Source organism: Anser cygnoides, chromosome 22 (genome assembly GCF_040182565.1).
Source record: "Anser cygnoides isolate HZ-2024a breed goose chromosome 22, Taihu_goose_T2T_genome, whole genome shotgun sequence".
Lineage (NCBI taxonomy): Eukaryota > Metazoa > Chordata > Aves > Anseriformes > Anatidae > Anser > Anser cygnoides.
This window is the reverse complement of record NC_089894.1, coordinates 5,347,266-5,363,981: the sequence shown is the minus strand read 5'-3', so window position 1 is coordinate 5,363,981 and position 16,716 is coordinate 5,347,266. Positions and strand designations below refer to the sequence as shown.

Below are 16,716 nucleotides of genomic sequence, written 5' to 3'. Positions count from 1 at the left end.
CCTACTTTGTTTAATAAATTTTTTATAGGAAGCAAATGGGCCTGCATTCAGCAACTACAGAAGGGCTAAGATCACAGAGAGGTAACAGAGCCCATTAGGGTTTCAGATATTTACCTATAAATATCTAACATGAATACGCAAATTTTGGCTTTGGTAATTGTTTCCTCTGAACAAAAAATTTCAATTTTGAAACATCCTGAATGTCTGACCAAATAGATTTGGTATTCAACATGAGCGATCGGACTACAACTAATGCTGCCCAAGAAGACAAAACCCAAGTGCTTCACTTTTATCCTTGCAAATCCAGAAAAGATTCAAGAGAATTAAAGAAAGAGCAGGGAAAAGGTAAAAGTCTGTCTGCAACAAACCAGCATTGAGCACTAGTGCTAGAGAAATGTGATTTTTCTGCATGTTTGAACGGTCTGAATTCTGAAAGAAAGCTCTATGCACCTTTTGTAATAAAATAACAACTTCCAGAATGCCTTTATTACTAAGTTTTTAAACAGATATTCCTGCCAGACCAGGGAAATAGAACTGGGGAATAAGTTATATGCAGAGATTATTGTATTGCATTTCAAAGTTAAACTCACATGCCCATTAAAGTGAAAGGCTAATTTGAAAAGCTGCTCTAAAAACTGTATCATGGGTCAGTATGCTTCATGCCTCTGCGGTTCTCAGTATAATAGCCTCGATTTACATAATTTATATTTATAGTTCTCTGTCCTGAAAATTAAATTTGGGATCTGAACCTAAGGATGGGGGGACGTTTGTTCTCATGCATCTCCTGCAATAAAAGCTCAACAGGTCAAGCGATGACCTCTGAGGCAGCAATAAATCTCTGGCTTTTAAGGAGACTGCACATAGCCAACAGGCCCCTGCAGCTGGAAAAGGATCAGCAATCCTGACGATGGGGCAGCGGCAAGCCTGCGCACAGCCCGCCTGCTCTCGCCTGCTGAGCCGGTACCTGAGCGACTGGGGCAATTCTTAAAAAGAGAGTGGGGAAAAGAAGACGGAGGTGATGGCGTGGTTTGTCAACTGAAGTCCGTATGAGGCTGAATATATCAAGATCCCACTCCCTGTACCAAAATAGGTGCTGAACAACCCTCATGGCTCCCCTTACCCTAAGCATCTCTCCTGGGTGACCCAACACGAAGCGAAAAGAGGCACCGCGCTATCACTTTGCACGAGAAAACACGGCGTGAACATTAGGTATATTTAAAGCATGCTCCCCTCCAGACTCTGCAGGGGCCGGTGTAAGACGAGCCGTGCCAGGCAGCAGGAATGCGAGTGCCTGGCGGAGATAAGGGGGGCTCGCAGCCCCCTGTGGCCCCCAGCCCATGCCTCCATCGCAGCACCGAAGGCGCCGAGGCTGCAGGGTGCTGGAGGCAGGAGCAGGGTTGCTCAGCCCAGCCTGGCTCGCACAAGCAACCCGCAGCTCACCGCCACCAGCCCAGTGATTAAAACCAAACCCATAAATAACAAACACGCACGCACACACAAAAACCCTATCAGCTTGCAAATCGGCCAATGCCAGTGGAAAAATTATTCGCTGTGATGATCTTGTAGCAGATACCAACGTAATGAAAACACATCAATAGTGGGAAGATTATGACTATGGCACGAAAGTTGTTGGGAATAATAATTCTGCACAGACCAATTTACTGGTGTTTCGTTTGTAATTATCCTAACAGATAAGTTTGTTTCAGTTGTTTTATCACGGCCCCAGTTACTGTCATTTTTATCACATAAATTGGAAATAGCTCATCTTTTCTGTCTTTATTGTTTCTGGCTTACGCTAGAACTGCAGACCATCTGATGTGATGCTTGAGCAACGCTCAACTCAAAACAAATACCAAAATACCCAATGTACGTGGTTCTCATAGGCCAAAACGTTAATGACTGCAATGGGGTTGTCACCAGAAGGTTTTGCTCTAAACTTGAGTTACTAACCCAAAGAAGAAGGAAAAAATATAAAAACACAGGAAGGGCTGGCGATGCCAACTACACTGATTTCTGTGTGGACCCGAAGACAAGTGAGCTGAAGGCTTCCAAAGATGCATGATCCGCATGCTTGGGGTGTTTATCCCGAAGAACAGGAAAAAAGTACGTAAAAGCTTAACACTGAAAGCAAGGTGATGCTGTAATTATTCAGTTTAAGTACATCTTTTAAGATACAGTTGACTCAAGATTGGTCTTTTTTAGTAATCCCTAGTAAATAATTCAACCTTCACCTTTCCTGCCGTGGAAGCCCACCCTCCGGCACCTCTGCTCGCAGCCCAGCAGCTCCGGTCCATCCACAAGAAGGAACTCGCCACGTCCCACGTCTGCACCTGCTCTGGGTGCTCCTCACCAAGGGGCTGCCCTCATCTCCCAGCATTCACCCCATTAATTCCTGCCTGGAGCCAACACCCGACCTAGGTCAGCACAAGCCATCAGCTCATGAACCCTACAAGCTGATCCACCAATTTTTCTTTCCAGGATAATGAGGAACCTATTATTATCAAAATGATCAATTCTCACTGTACTACTTCTTTAGTCGTACAGGGCAATTTATAGTATTTATGTTTTTATTCCCTAAAAACGGTGACTTAAGTCTTGAAAATGCATGGTACTGGCAGACAAGATACGCTGTGTCAACATGACTCAAAACCAAGTTGAGTTTAAAAGGCTCCAGTCAATAAAATCTTCTCAGGGTAACTGCGTATCAGGAAAAGGCCACAGCACACTAGTTTCTTTCATTTCAGATATTCTTAACCTTAAAAAGACAAAAAAAAAAAAGCCCTCACTCATATGTAACCCGATTACACGAAGGAGGATTTCCCCACAGAAGAGTTGAGCGCTCCCGTCTTCGGTCCAAAGGAAGATTACCCTGGCAGACTCAGATTTGGGCATTACTTTTCTACTGGAAGAAATAGCAAATGGCAACGCCATCATCTCAGAAACCTGTTTTGCCATTTTTAGCCAAGTGTTAAAGGAGAATATTGATCTTTTTTGTCAGTGACATGCATTTTGCCTATGTCCTGAACGTGCTCCCATGACCACAGTGAAATCTTGTGATCAAAGTCACAGGATTAGCATTTAGCACGTAGGGTAAATCCTAACAGAAGCAGGGAAAAACTATTCGAAGTATGCTACACCTGCCTCTGTCCATTAGGCCTCTTATTTCCATAAGATTTGCTGTAAGAAATAGACTGAGCCCGGGCATTAAAAGAGTATAGAAGCAGTTTTCCTGGTCACACAAAGGATGTTTTGAGCAGGGAGCAGCGTAAGTAATACCAAAGTAAGTGAAGGGCTCAGCAGTTACTAATGATGTCCTTCCAGAACTGCAAAATGCACATCTAATTCAGAAACACTTCCCAGTGACAAGTAGCTCAGTTGCAAAAACCTTCATTGGGGTCAGCTGGGCTCCAATGTATGTTCGTGTCCGGGAGCAGAGGAGAGCAGCCTCTGTATGGACCTTCCATGGGCCCATCCTATGCCCAAGGACTCAACGACAAACATAGCACTGGTGTCATATGGGACCAGACTTGCTACTACTGGTGTAGGAACTCCAATGTAAATATCCAGGGAAGTTATTTAAAACAAATACTGCACATTTTCGGGGCCGGTTCCTGCAGTTCTCAGTGCAATTAATCCCCACCGGTACCCAAGTCAGTAGAGCAAAGCTGAAAAGCCTTCCTTCAGTGCAAATCAAATTCTCATTCGACTTTAACAGGAATTTTTCCTCTTGAAGGAAAGCGATGGTACTTCTAGGATAGGAATTAACCACGGAATGCAAAACAATTACCAGGGTAAGCATTCAGAAAGTTTAATTAGATGGCTCATTTATGACACTTTCTGCAGCAGGTGGTCTATCTTCCAGAGGGGGAAAAGATAGAAATTATTTCCTTCTGTTTTCACGCTAATTCTCCTTAATATCCACAAGGACACTGTAAGTACAATACTGTCACTGACGTCTGAAGATCAGTCTTTAAAGCAGACATGAGCCTGCTGCTGTAAATCAATTTAAAAATTGTATACTTGTTTTTGGAAAAATGTTTGAAACTGCTCTTCTAATAAAAACGAAAAAGCACACATAAGCAAACTTATTTACAACCAGCATAGAACTGTAGTAGAGCACTTTTAAACTAACACTAGGTAAAACACTGTATTAGAGGCTGCAGTCGAGCAGGCTGAAGATGGAAGCGATAGGAATCTCTAAAAAATCAGAGTATCCTGAAAGGATGCCCACCTGGGAAACAGAAACCTCCCGTGATACTGCTCAGACTGGGAGACACCAAGTCTCTGTGGGGCACCCGGGGAAGTCAGCTCCAAGGAGCAGGGGGCTGGAGCTGGAGTAAGTGGTAGGGGAGAGCTGCCCAACGCGGCCGCTCTCACCGCCTGCTGCCAACACCTTCCTCTTGCACTCGAAAAACACTTTGGGTACCAGGAGCTGCTGATGGCTCATCCTTTTTTCACGGCTGCAATGAGTACTGGGATCAATTCTGTTGCTCTCCGTGAACAGTGTCAAGAATCCAATCTACTACCAAATAAAAATACAACAAAGAACCAGCAGCGTGCGTTTATTCTTCCCGAGTAATCATTTTATCTCTATTAGCATTGTTTTCCACTTCAGCCTACTGAGCATCCTAATTCTATTGCATTCTCTCTGTTACCACTTCATCGTCATGTAATTTATAGATGAGTTAGCATTTTAATTAAAAAAGGTTTTCTTTATATTAAAAAGCATTGATAAAAGGAAATTATCATGGATTAGCAAAAGGCTTCATCTACCGAATTCAGGCTCAGCTCTGCAATGAACGTTTCACACACGCACAAACAAAAAAGAGCTCTTAGCATCTTCTGACCTGATTGAACAAAGTGTTCCAGGCGCTTTTTCAGATCATTTCAGCGGATCTGAACTAATTAACTCCATGGTTTGCCTGCGGTGCAGATACCTGCCCCTGTGTGTGCGTTGACACCCATACGGGTCAGAGCAAACCGATCCATCCAGGGACAGGGCACGAGGACGGCCAACCGCTCCTCCACAGCATCAAGGGTGGGCTGAGCAGCGAGGACCAGGCTGGGAGCCTCTCCTGGGACCAGTGACACAAGTCACCACGGCTTCCTGGGACACACACACGGGATTCAGGAGGAATACAAGCACAACGCGGCCACACGCCGAAGCCCACTCGCTTTGCTCCTCCATGGCGGGGCTCAAACGCCGCCCAGCTTTTTGTCCTCTCCCCTCCGTACGCACCAAGAACTGCCAACTTTCAGCTATGCTTTGAACCCTCCTCTGCCCTACTAGAAGGGAAGTTATCTTTATTTGTGTAAAAACACACTGCTTTTATCAAAGGCTAGGGAAAGAGGTGAAAGACTGCCATGAATGATGAAAATCTGTGCTTGCTGCACACTCATCTCTTGCACCCGATTCGGCTGAAGAGGGGCTGAATTGCTTAAACATGTGAGCACAGTATTACCCCATAAATTATGTACAGGAGAAGGCCATCCCCCAAATGCACCAGCTCATTACAAAAAATTGCCCAACTGAGTCTGTGACGGGAAGAGCCCGCGCAGTGGTTTGAAGAGCAAACTTCCAAACCTCGCATTTAGGGCGATCTAAGCGGCCACTCCGTGCATCGGATATCCCCCATCTTTACTTAATAACGAAGACGCCGTGCCAAGGGCTGATTCACGTGCTGGAAGCTGCCCAACACTACGTAATGCTGCAGCGAGTGGACTTTATTGAAGTCTCCCTTGGACTAAAATGTTTTAAGTGCTGCAGTGCTATTGATCCACGGAGCTCCTGGAACGAGTAACTGTCAGACTCAACACAGCTGGACTACACCCAACACACGAGATACGTAGCTTGCAATGCCTCCTCTGACCCCCAGTGACTCTTTATTTCGCTAAGAGTCATAGAAAGAGACAATGACAGACCACCTGATTATTTCTGCCATGGCACTAATAAACTAGCTATCAATAATTAAGATTTTTAGGCAAAGATTAAAAAAAAAAATCAAGATTGAAATAGTGAAATTGTAAATTAACATCCTTCTTTAGATAACCCAGCATTAATTTACCGGCACCACTGTGTAACAGCAACATTTTTTGTTGTTGTTGTTGCTTTTCTTTTTTCTACTTTGTTATTTGGGAACATAAAAGCTTTTTAAATTACGTGTAAAAGCCTGTCTCCTTTCGTCACACAGCTATCGCAGCATCATGGGCAGGGCAGAGCATACAAGAAGTGAGAACAATGTGCTGTCTGGAAACATTGTTCTCATTCCAAAACTTTCAGAAAGCACAGTTAGTTTAGGAGATAAGGTTCTGAAAAAAAGGAAAAGGAAGGAAATTAAAGTGGAAAGGGGAAGAGAGCAAGGAAGCAGAAGAGAGCACAGAAAGCTGGGAAGGGAAGAACAGCAAGGGAAAAGGAGAGGTAAAATAAACAACTGTCAAAAACTGTCTCAATTAAAATGTTCTTTAAACTGTAAGAACTCTGTAACATGAAAGGTCTGCCTGGTCTTGCTCCTGAAACTGTTCTTGGAAAACTGAGGAATAACCTGTGGAATGGGTTTGGCGATCCTGGGGGACCACAGAGCCCTGCTAGAAACTTATGCCAGCCTCTCTCGCCCTCCAGATCAGCGATGTGTAAGATTTACATCCCTCTGCTCATCTACAGAAGGCAGGGGAAAGAAGATCAAGCCACAGCAGTAACATTTCACGAGGATGTTCAATGACATCAGAAAGGAGTATGATTTTCTAAAATGGAATCAAATTTTAACTCGTCTTACTTAAATTATTGCAACCTCTCTCGAAAACAAATAATTGATTGTAACCTCCCTCTGTACAAATAGGCACCCCTAATTAATTTTCAAGGGAAAAAATAACTTGTTTCCGAAAGACTTGTAGTGTAATTACATGCAGAAAAAAATAAACCAACAGATTTCTGTGGGAACTGTTCAATAACAACTAGCTCAAAGATATCTGCAATAATTTGGGTACTCAGGCAGAAAATAATGTTGCCTAAAATACTAATTTATATCCACTCTGCACTTCCAGAATTTTAGCTCAACTTCCATTTTTCTTATTACCACGCAACTATTTGCTGTCATTTAGAGCAAATGGAGCAGCAATTTGTTCTCAAACTTCCCAGCAGGCTGGGGTGACAGCAATGCAGCCCTCTCCTCGGTCAGCCCCAACGCTTCAGCCTTCAGCGAGACCGGGCTGAGGACCCCAGCGTGGGGCCGTGATGCTGCTGCTGCCTCGAAAACTCTGGCAAGCCTTTAGGAAGAAAGTTGCTCCTATTAAAGCCCCCAGAAAAGACAAAAGAAAATGTCTTACCCTGTTGATAAATTTATTTGCAATGTGGGTTGCCAAAAAGCCCTTATCCCCGTAGGGGAGATAGCTCTGAGGAGAAGCAAGTTACCTATTTAACATCCAGACAAGGCAGGAGCAGGGTATGGGGCTTTCATCTCCCCATTTAATCATTTAATCTTTAATTTAAGATCGGTTTTGACTCCTCAGAGCTGTGTCACAGGAGTAGTTCTCGACGTCATTTCCCATCTAAAATTCTCCTTTTCAGCATCTTCTGAAGTCTTTTAAAATTACCTCTTTTAGTAGAAATTCCTCATGTGTGACTCAAGGTAGAAACTGCTGTGCAGACGGGGGGAGGATGAAAGAGGAGGAAGCCAGTGCCACTCGCCTCAGCCTCCCAAATCAGCTTGTTAGGAAAATAAGCAATTCACCCACTGACAGGTTTCAGACATCTCTCTTGCATTCAGTTGCCTTTTCAAGTTTCAGACTTTGGTTAACCTAAAAAAAACGGGGTGAATGACGACCTGGGACTACAGGATGAAATCACGCCGTCAGCATTATAAGCCTACACAAGTTCTGCTCAACAAACCAAAGAATTCTCCTGGATGGCAGAACCAGAATGGCTGAAGAAAACGTTCCTCACCTCCCTCACTTCCCTTTTCCCACCAGTTTTATTTCATTAAATGTTAAACTTAAAACAGATGAGAGGAGAATGCACCACACCACGAGTGCTGGATACCATTATTCCCATTCAGCCTCTTACCATCACAGACTTCTTTTTTTCAGCAATTCAGGGACTCAAACATTGCACCGGCCCTATAGAGAACTGTCAAATACAACCTGGATGTACTGTAAAGGCTATTTATTCTAAAGAAAGAAGCAAAGAGCTTGGTCACTTTAATCAAATTATGGGTAATCCTGTTAATTCACTGTTTGGAAAGAAACCGCTTCACCGTTCTCTAAACCTAAAGCCTGAATCACCCAAACACAATGCTCAGATTTCCAGATAAACTTGCATGAGAGAAACCAGAAACTAACTAAAAAGCTACCGAAGCAAATACATTTTCCTCTTTTTGTATGAAGTTGACTGTAGGACAGAAAAAGAGAAGAAAAAAAAAAAAACTTATTCAGCAACAGTCCTTAGAACCTGAGAGTTTTCTCCAAATGCTTTCCCCTGTCTTCTTCAAATGTTATGTGTCACTGCAGTGCTCCAACAAGGGACTTTTGTTTTAGGGTTGTTTTTTTTTAACTTATACATGTAGAACAAGTCAGGCTGTAGAAACCTACCTGAATATTTAACACAACTTAAGATATGTCAAGTCACTGGGGGGGGGAGGAGATTCTAACTGATGATTCTTCCCAGAGAAGAAATGAGAAAGCGTAGCCTGCTTCCAAAATAAAACTACTCTTCTTGATAGAGCATGTTTTCCCCTGTTGTTTTGTACAGTCGCTCTTTCCATTCGTACTTACACCGAAATTTGATTACAGGAAAGCTGAATCACAGTGTGTAGCTGCAAAGCTGCAGTAAAGCAGCAAGCGTTTGGAATCACTGCTGCACCTTCTCACTGCACCAGCATTTTTTCTAGAGCTTGAGCTGCTACAGAAGAATTAAAGAAATGTTATTACTTTGTAAATTGCTGTCCTTCACAGAAGGATGAGAGCATTCGGTTCGTCCAGCTCAGTGACACGTCTCTAGCAGTTGACACCAGATACCTAGGGCAGAGTTTGCAAAGGGGGACACTCACAAACCTTCGCAGCCTCCAGCATGCTGCAATGCAAGGATTTTCTGAGCTAGGCATTAGCTCCCAAAGCCCCCAACAAATTTATCTTCCGTTAATTTATCTGTCACCTTCTGAAACAGGCATTGAGCTTTCATACCACCCCGCAGCACAGCTTCCTCCAAATGAGCCCCACAGTTTGAAAAAACGCTTCCCAGGTTTCTGTTTTCTGAAAACCCGAACGAGCTCCATCGACTGGGCTCCCCCCCAGCACGCCATGGTTGTGCCAAAGCAATCCCAAGAGACTGGCAGAGCCTAACTCCACTAAGCAATACCCGGGTGAACTTCTGCTAATACATTCTGTTATCCAGGTGAGCACCAGCTCCCTTAGAGCCCTTGTTGGTACTTAGCTGTGCCCTACCAGCCACTGCTCCGCCAGTAGGTGTTAAGGAAGTTATAAATGAGAGGCTATGCAGCACAGAGAGCAATTCAGCATCCTCCAGTACCTTCTGGTCCTCCTGCTTTGCCATGACTCATTTTGCCTGTTTCTGTAACCCCCTCCACCACGACCTCCACGCGAGGCAGACCCACGGATCTGCTGCTCTCTCTTCGTGGTGCCTGCACCTACAACACCCGTAGCAGCTGCCTCTTCCACGGCTGTGTGCAAGGGTGGGCTGCTCTGCGTTCCTGTGCTCCTCTAGTACCACAGCAGTAAAAAAGTAAAGCCTGGACTAATCTTGCAAGGGATCTGAAGAACAACAGCAAAAAGGAATTATTCACTCTAGACACTGATGCAAGAAAGCATGACTATTTGTGTGTTACTTAAATATTTTATGACAAGCCAGGAATGATCAAAGGTAGGCATCAAATTATAGCCAAATTAAAAGAAAAAATGTGAACAGATGTGGCAGGGGCCAAGGCTGGGAGCAAAGCTAAGCTGCACGGCAACAAAGCCTAATTCATTGCCACACCATGTCCTTAAGATCATACTGAGAGATCGCAACCAGTTAAATAAGGGCAAACTGTAAAATATTTCACCGTTCACAGCCCAAGTAAACCCGTGTTAAAGCACACAGGTGACCAGAACTGCTCACTACAGCACCACTGGTTTTACCTGGGGCTGTGCAGCAAAGGGGCCAATATAAATTCACTACTTGAAAACAGCATTTAAAAAAAACTTAAAAGATGTGAATAGATAAGGTGATTTGATTTTATATGTGTGTCAGTCATTCACATTTTGCTATGCTGAAACTAATTTAGGTGGCTTAGCTGATAAAGGCAGACCTCTAATTACACTGACATGCACGCATAACTCTTCAGCTGATACCAAACTGTTTAGGATCCGTATTGCTCTGCTGGCAGCAGCTACACGAACTATTGTATGGCTAAAATGAAGCTCTCTGTGAGGCAAAAGTGATACAAGCCTGAATCACCTGAACTTGTTAAACTTTAGGAAGAATTGTATTAGGCTGTGTTTACAATCTTTGTTTGTTTACCTGAGGAAATTGCTACCATTTGCCCACGTTCAGTTTTCAGCAATTTATTCTTTGCTCTTCACATTTTTTTTCGTTGAGTACTTCTAGAAGGAAATGAGCTTCTAGAACTTTCTGCATGCAGCTGAGATGAACTGCTCACCAACCTCTACCTCCACAGAGCAACAGGAACAAGGAAACATGGCATGCCTAAATGCTTTAACTGAAGTGTCTCATGACCACGGGACTATTTGCAGTTAGAGCCCACAGACCGGACCTCCCTCTCCCAGTGACGCCTCAGGCACAGATGAGCGACGTTCTCAGTGTAACGGGATGCAAGGCCTAGCGACCCCTATCAGACCTTTGGGGCACTTTTATCCTGTGACAGCAGCGAGATGCTCCGCAGCAGGCCCAGACCTTGTCAGTGAAAACGCCATTAACTTTGCTGGGAAGGTGCCGCTCAGCTCCCACTTCCAAGCTGAAGAAGTGGCAGCCCCAGCACACAAGGCCAGAAACCGCTCCCTGAAAGAAACGCTCTGATCTGACGTCTGACTTCCTGGTACAAAAAAGACAGGGATCTCCTGGAAAGAGTCCAGTGGAGGGCCACAAAGATGGTACGGGGCCTGGAGCATCTTCCCTGTGAGGAAAGGCTGAGAGACCTGGGTCTGTTCAGCCTGGAGAAGACTGAGAGGGGACCTAATGAGTGTTTATAAACACCTGAAATGTGGGAGACGGAGGGATTTGGCCAACCTCTTTTCAGTGGCTTGTGGGTATAGGACAAGGGGCAATGGCCACAAAATGGAGCACAGGAAGCTCCGCACCAACACACGAAAGAACTTCTTCACGGTGAGGGTGACGGAGCCCTGGAACAGGCTGCCCAGGGAGGTTGTGGAGTCTCCTTCTCTGGAGATATTCAATGCCTGTCTGGACACCTACCTGGGCAGCCTGCTCTAGGCAACCTGCTTTGGCAGGGGGGGTGGACCCGATGATCTCTTGAGGTCCCTTCCAACCCCTACAATTCTGTCATTCTGTGTGATTCTTTCCTTAATAAAGGAAACCATTTTCTCATGCAGATTTACTTCTATGATGGAGAGGGTAAAAAGACCTGAAGTATAACTGGAAAAAGTCATTCTCCTAAGCTCGGCTTGATCTTTCCAACAAAAATCTTGGAGAAATTCCACGTTTCAACCTTCTACAACCTGCAAGTGGCCAAATCCCCTGAAGCTGCTCTGCTCGCTGCACACGCGGGACCACGACCACCGGTGTTGCACGACTGCTCCATCCGTCGAGCATGCATGCCAGCTGGCTACTCCTGTGCAATGCACCCAGATGTGCCACCCGTGTGCCTCAGATGAGGATCAAGCCCGTCAGGCCAAAAAGATTTTGAAAGCAGGAAAACCAAAATCTGGCTGCAATGCCAGAGCCGTGCTTGGTGCAGCGCTGAGGGCTGAAGAGCTGCTGCTCCTCCTCCCTCTGCTGAGCAACCTCCTCCCTGCCATAGAAATTTTTAAATAGGATGTTACAATGGAAGGATCAAAGATAGACTTGCTCCTCTGCAAGCTCTTTAGCATGCCGTTTTCCTCAAAGGCAACTCCCAGAGCAAGCACTTATTTCGTAACCTGCCTCAGAAGCGCTGCCTTATTCCAACTCTTCCCTGCCTCCCATCTTCTCCGAATTTTCCGTTCCCTTATCTCCCCATTTTTACCTTTATCCTTTTCCCCCCTCTGAGTTAAAGCTGGCTTTTTTCCATCTACCCTTTCTCCCTACCCACCTTCCACGTTGCCCCCGGGCAACACCTGCAGCTTCCAGCCAGCCCCCAGGTCCCCACCGCTCCTCTGCCCCGCTGCCTATTTGAGGAGCCTGATGTATCTCAATGAGGTAAGAAAGCCAACGAGCTGCCTTGAGAGTCCTCTTGCAGATCTTCTAAGCAGATTTGAAATTTACAGAAACAGAAAAGAGGAAAAGAGACAGAAATCCAACGCAAAAACCTCCAAAACCTCTGCTGAGACACCATCAAACCCTTGCTTTGCTCCTTACCGTGTCCCTTACCGCTATTAGTGCTGGCTTTCTCTGTATTAATGTCAGCTGGTGCAATGTCCTGGCACTTAGCTGCAGCAATTCCCTTGTGGGTTTTGCATTCATTGCTTGAAAAACTTCAGGTTAGGTATCGCAGCATGAAGGCTGCCCTAGCCTGCCGTAATTACCATCATCAACAGCAACAGCATTGCCAATACTGATTTAACAATTAAACACACAGAATGACAGTGCCTATCATAATTCATTTACAGGTGGGTTTGGGGGGTTGGTTTTGGAGGGAGACAGATGTTTATTTTCATTGAAGCTGGATTTTCTTTGCATCTTAAATAATTAGTTCTTTTTCTAAAAAAAAGTAGCTGCTTTGTTCACAGATATGTGGTTATATTAAAAGCTCAGCTTGGCAAGAGGTTGAGTTTACTGTCTTCTTGATATAGCTCCTTTAGATTACATAAGAGCAACAGCAGTATGAATTAAAGCCTGGACAAGCTTATTTACCTGTCGAAACTAACGGCCCTTTCCTGCTTTCCAGAAATTTCAAAGCATGCCCAGGAAGAACTGCAGAAGGCAAACTGCCTAGTGCTGGTTTTTTTTCTTCATGTATTGAAACAAAAATGCAAACCGTTGTCAGAAGCAAACAAAAGTTGCAGTTCAGATTCATTCAGCAATCATTCTCTGCAGTCATATACTCATTGAACAGCAAAACGGAGATCCTAATAGAAAAAAATAAAGAACGTAACCAACTTGTCTAATTAGCTGTTGAACTGAAAGAGGCCACCATGGAACAGAAAGAGCAAGTTTTGCTTCTTGAAGATATAAAGGAGACAGGAATCTTGTAGAGAAAACTCGTCTACGTTGCATTTATGGGGAAAAATCACAGAAATGCTGTGAATAAGGAACAGAACAGTCAAAAGGAGAAGAATGAAGAAGAGCAAGCAACAGCCCAGATCCTTCCCCTCTGCATGAACTGGCAGGATACTCAAACACGCACTGCTGAAAACAAAGGTACGTACATCTGCTTTCTTCAGGGGGGAAATTGTAATGCACTGGGAGGGAAAAACGTTGGGTTTAACCCCTGTCTGCCAGCCCACGTTTCCCAAAGCTGACCAATATATTTCCTCTGCTTTAAATTTTGTGGTGTTGGACTACACAAATCAAAGGACACCGCAGCGTTAGAACAAACCCGAGGTGAAGCTGAGTCCTGAAGGCCTGGTTATCATGTAATGAAGCAGCGCAGTCACTGAAATAATGCTTACGCTGCTATGTATTAAGTACCACTTTGATGCAAACATGAAAGCAGAAATTTAGCCTCGTGTGTATAAACAAACCCGTGTGCAATGTTGGGATGGTTACTTCACAGCTGAGCTGGGTATTTGGCAATGACAAAGCACAGCAATGTATTTATACCTGTCCAAATATAAACTTTTAACAAATATGGTACAAGATAAAGCGTAGCAGCAGTTCCCTTCCGAGAAGACAATGCGGAGCTATTCTCACCCCCTTATGCAACCTGCCTGCGTGTGCAGTGGGCGGCAAGAAGCTGCCTCTGCTCCAGAGCCGTGCCAACAGGTCCTGGGCCGCAGCACTCCCTTCTCCAGGGCCAAAAAAAAGGAAATATTGTCGTTCCAGCAGTTCAGAGGCCATGCCTGAACTGAACAACCCAACCGATTCAGACACATGGTTATGAGGAGGGGATAAAGAAATGATGATGTTTCAAAAACCCCAAAGAATTGACTATCAAGGCCTGAAGTAGTGCCTGGCACCGCGCTCCATACATCTGCAGGTGCGGTTAGACACCAAGTCCTTGCACCAAGCCAACGGTGACCCTTGCCAAATCCCTTGTGAAGCCAGACATCTACTGTCATCTTCAGCTGAGCTGCTCCCCACTCCTACCGGCTGGGTGGGGGGACCAAGTCCCCAGGAAAGGGACACCCAGGCAGCCTCGTCAGCCCCTACCGACTCCATACGGGGATAGACGGGGACCAGCCCTGTGGATCCCAAGGGATGTGATGAAGGAGTTTTCTGAGATGAATATTACCAGGCTGTGATAAGCAGCAGTCAGTTACAACACGGCACGTTTCAGGACTCTAAATACCTGGTTTAATAAAGGTACACAACCAAGTAAATGTTGGAAATTAGGATTCCCCACCCCTGATCCCCTTTGGTCGAAGTAGCGTGTGAAAATAGCTTGAGATAATTTGTCTTCTCATTTCATTTAGCTGTAGGATGTGTCATCCTTGCTGCCAAAAAAGCCCATCTCCACATGGAGCACACGTCAACACAAAACGTTAGGCCACGCAGCTGTGCCTGCAGTCCAACCACCAGCTAGATATTTAAAGGCCTCTTTTTTTAAACGATTCAAAAAGCTGATGCTGAAAGAAGAAAGAAGCTGGTTTAGAAACGCGTGCACACATTATCTACTGGGGAAAAATCATCATGAGCTGTATCCTGGTAACAACCAGTGCATTATTCCTTAGCTGAGTGCACAGGAGAGGGATGGATCATGCTAGTGCATATTTTGAGGTGCAAGAACCATTGGTGAAGGTTTATGTCAACAGCAGGTATGTATACATACAGGAATATGGCTTGAATATTGGGTCAAAGGCATCCTTGCTACAACCCCAAATCGCATGCATGCGGTTAAATCGGTCCCGTATTGGGAGTGGGATTACACAACAGCAGCAGCCAGCCAAGGGAAGTCACTGCAGGGCAAGTGCCAAAGCAGCAGTGCAGGGCCCCGGATCAACCTCAATCCTCAACTTTGTCCGTCGTGGGCACGGGTCGGGGATCCGTGATGAAAACCCGGCACATGGCTGGGCACTGCGGGACACCGCCACGGAGCAGAGCCGCACATGCGGCTTAGCAGTAACGCTGCGAGCCACGCCGAGCCTGCCCAAAGCCTGTCCTGACCACAGGCAAGCAGGTGCGGATCGCTTTTGCAAAAGCAATGTCAGTCTTTGGACAAATAACCTAACCCAACACAACTGGGCAGGACAGACGAAGAAGAGTTCACAACACAGGTTCGCTCATCGTTATAGATGTAGGAATGGGTAAGAACCCCCCAGCCCAGCTGGAGGTGGGGATTGCTCCAAAAGCTGTGCTGCGAAGGCCCCTCTGCCCACAGAACATCTTTGGGGGAATTTTCTAAGAGCAGCAGGAGGAAAGATGCAAAGGGGAAAACGATGGCCTGGTTCAACCCCACATTAAGGCTTCCTACACCACCTCCTCTGGTTACAGAAACTTTCTAGCTATGTGTAAAAATTCTCACGCAGCAGAAGTGTAATCGTGACAGATGCTCCATTTTGTGTAGCACCAGTGTGAAATAAGGACAGGCTTCTGGCTCTGAGCTTTCGAAAAGGCACGGAGGCTTCGGGCTATTCTGCCTTTCTTTGGATTTGGTTTGTAGGGTTTCGTTTGTTTTGTTTTTAATGTTACCCGCACTAAACATAAACAAAGTGAGAACCTAAAGGTGTGAACATGTATAACAGACCTGAAATGAAATGCTACTAGTGCCTTTTCCCAGCCGTAGTGTTGTGATGACATGTTTACCTATCCTCTGCACAAAACATCCTGGGAAGGAGCACACTGTGAAGGTCCTGCAGCCCAGCAGGCAGGCAATCGCAAGGCAAACATCAAAAAAAGCATGTGGGATTTTGTGCATAACTCCATTATGATTTCTGTTCTGTTAATATGGAAGGCAGTCGTGTGTCAAAAGAAGTCGGAATAGGGTTCTTGCCTTGCGAGCAGCATTCTGGAAAATCTGTGCTAAAACTGGTTTGTGACTTTCAACAGCCAATGCATATGTTAAGGCAATTTTTCCTTCCCTCTATTGAAAATAAAATAAAAGCCACATCGAGACTACCAGGAAATGAATGCAGAAGTGTCACGAGTTAGACAGATCTCCAGCAACAGAAAAGCCATCAACACACCAATGGGTTTAATTCAAAGAGCTGCAGATGGACACAGTACTTATCTATATAAATGTTAGGAATGGGTTTGGAGACCTAAAAAAACAAGTGGGAAACGTACCAATTTCATCTAAAGAACTGTGTTTGTTTACTAACCATAGAGGTACACAGGTAGGTGTGCACAAAAACGAGCCTGTTTTAGTTCTGTTTTAGTTCTGCAAGCCCAACTGGTTTCCATTTAACTGTACAACTGTACGCCTGGTCAAAACAAACCACAAGTCCAAAAGC

The 16,716-nt window shown here is 45.0% G+C and overlaps 1 protein-coding gene across 25 annotated transcripts in view; it reads right to left on the bottom strand.

Annotated features, from left to right (window-relative positions):
* Positions 1-16,716, bottom strand: part of TANC2 (tetratricopeptide repeat, ankyrin repeat and coiled-coil containing 2) — a 282,626-nt gene that overhangs the window by 129,063 nt on the left and 136,847 nt on the right. The window lies entirely within an intron of this gene.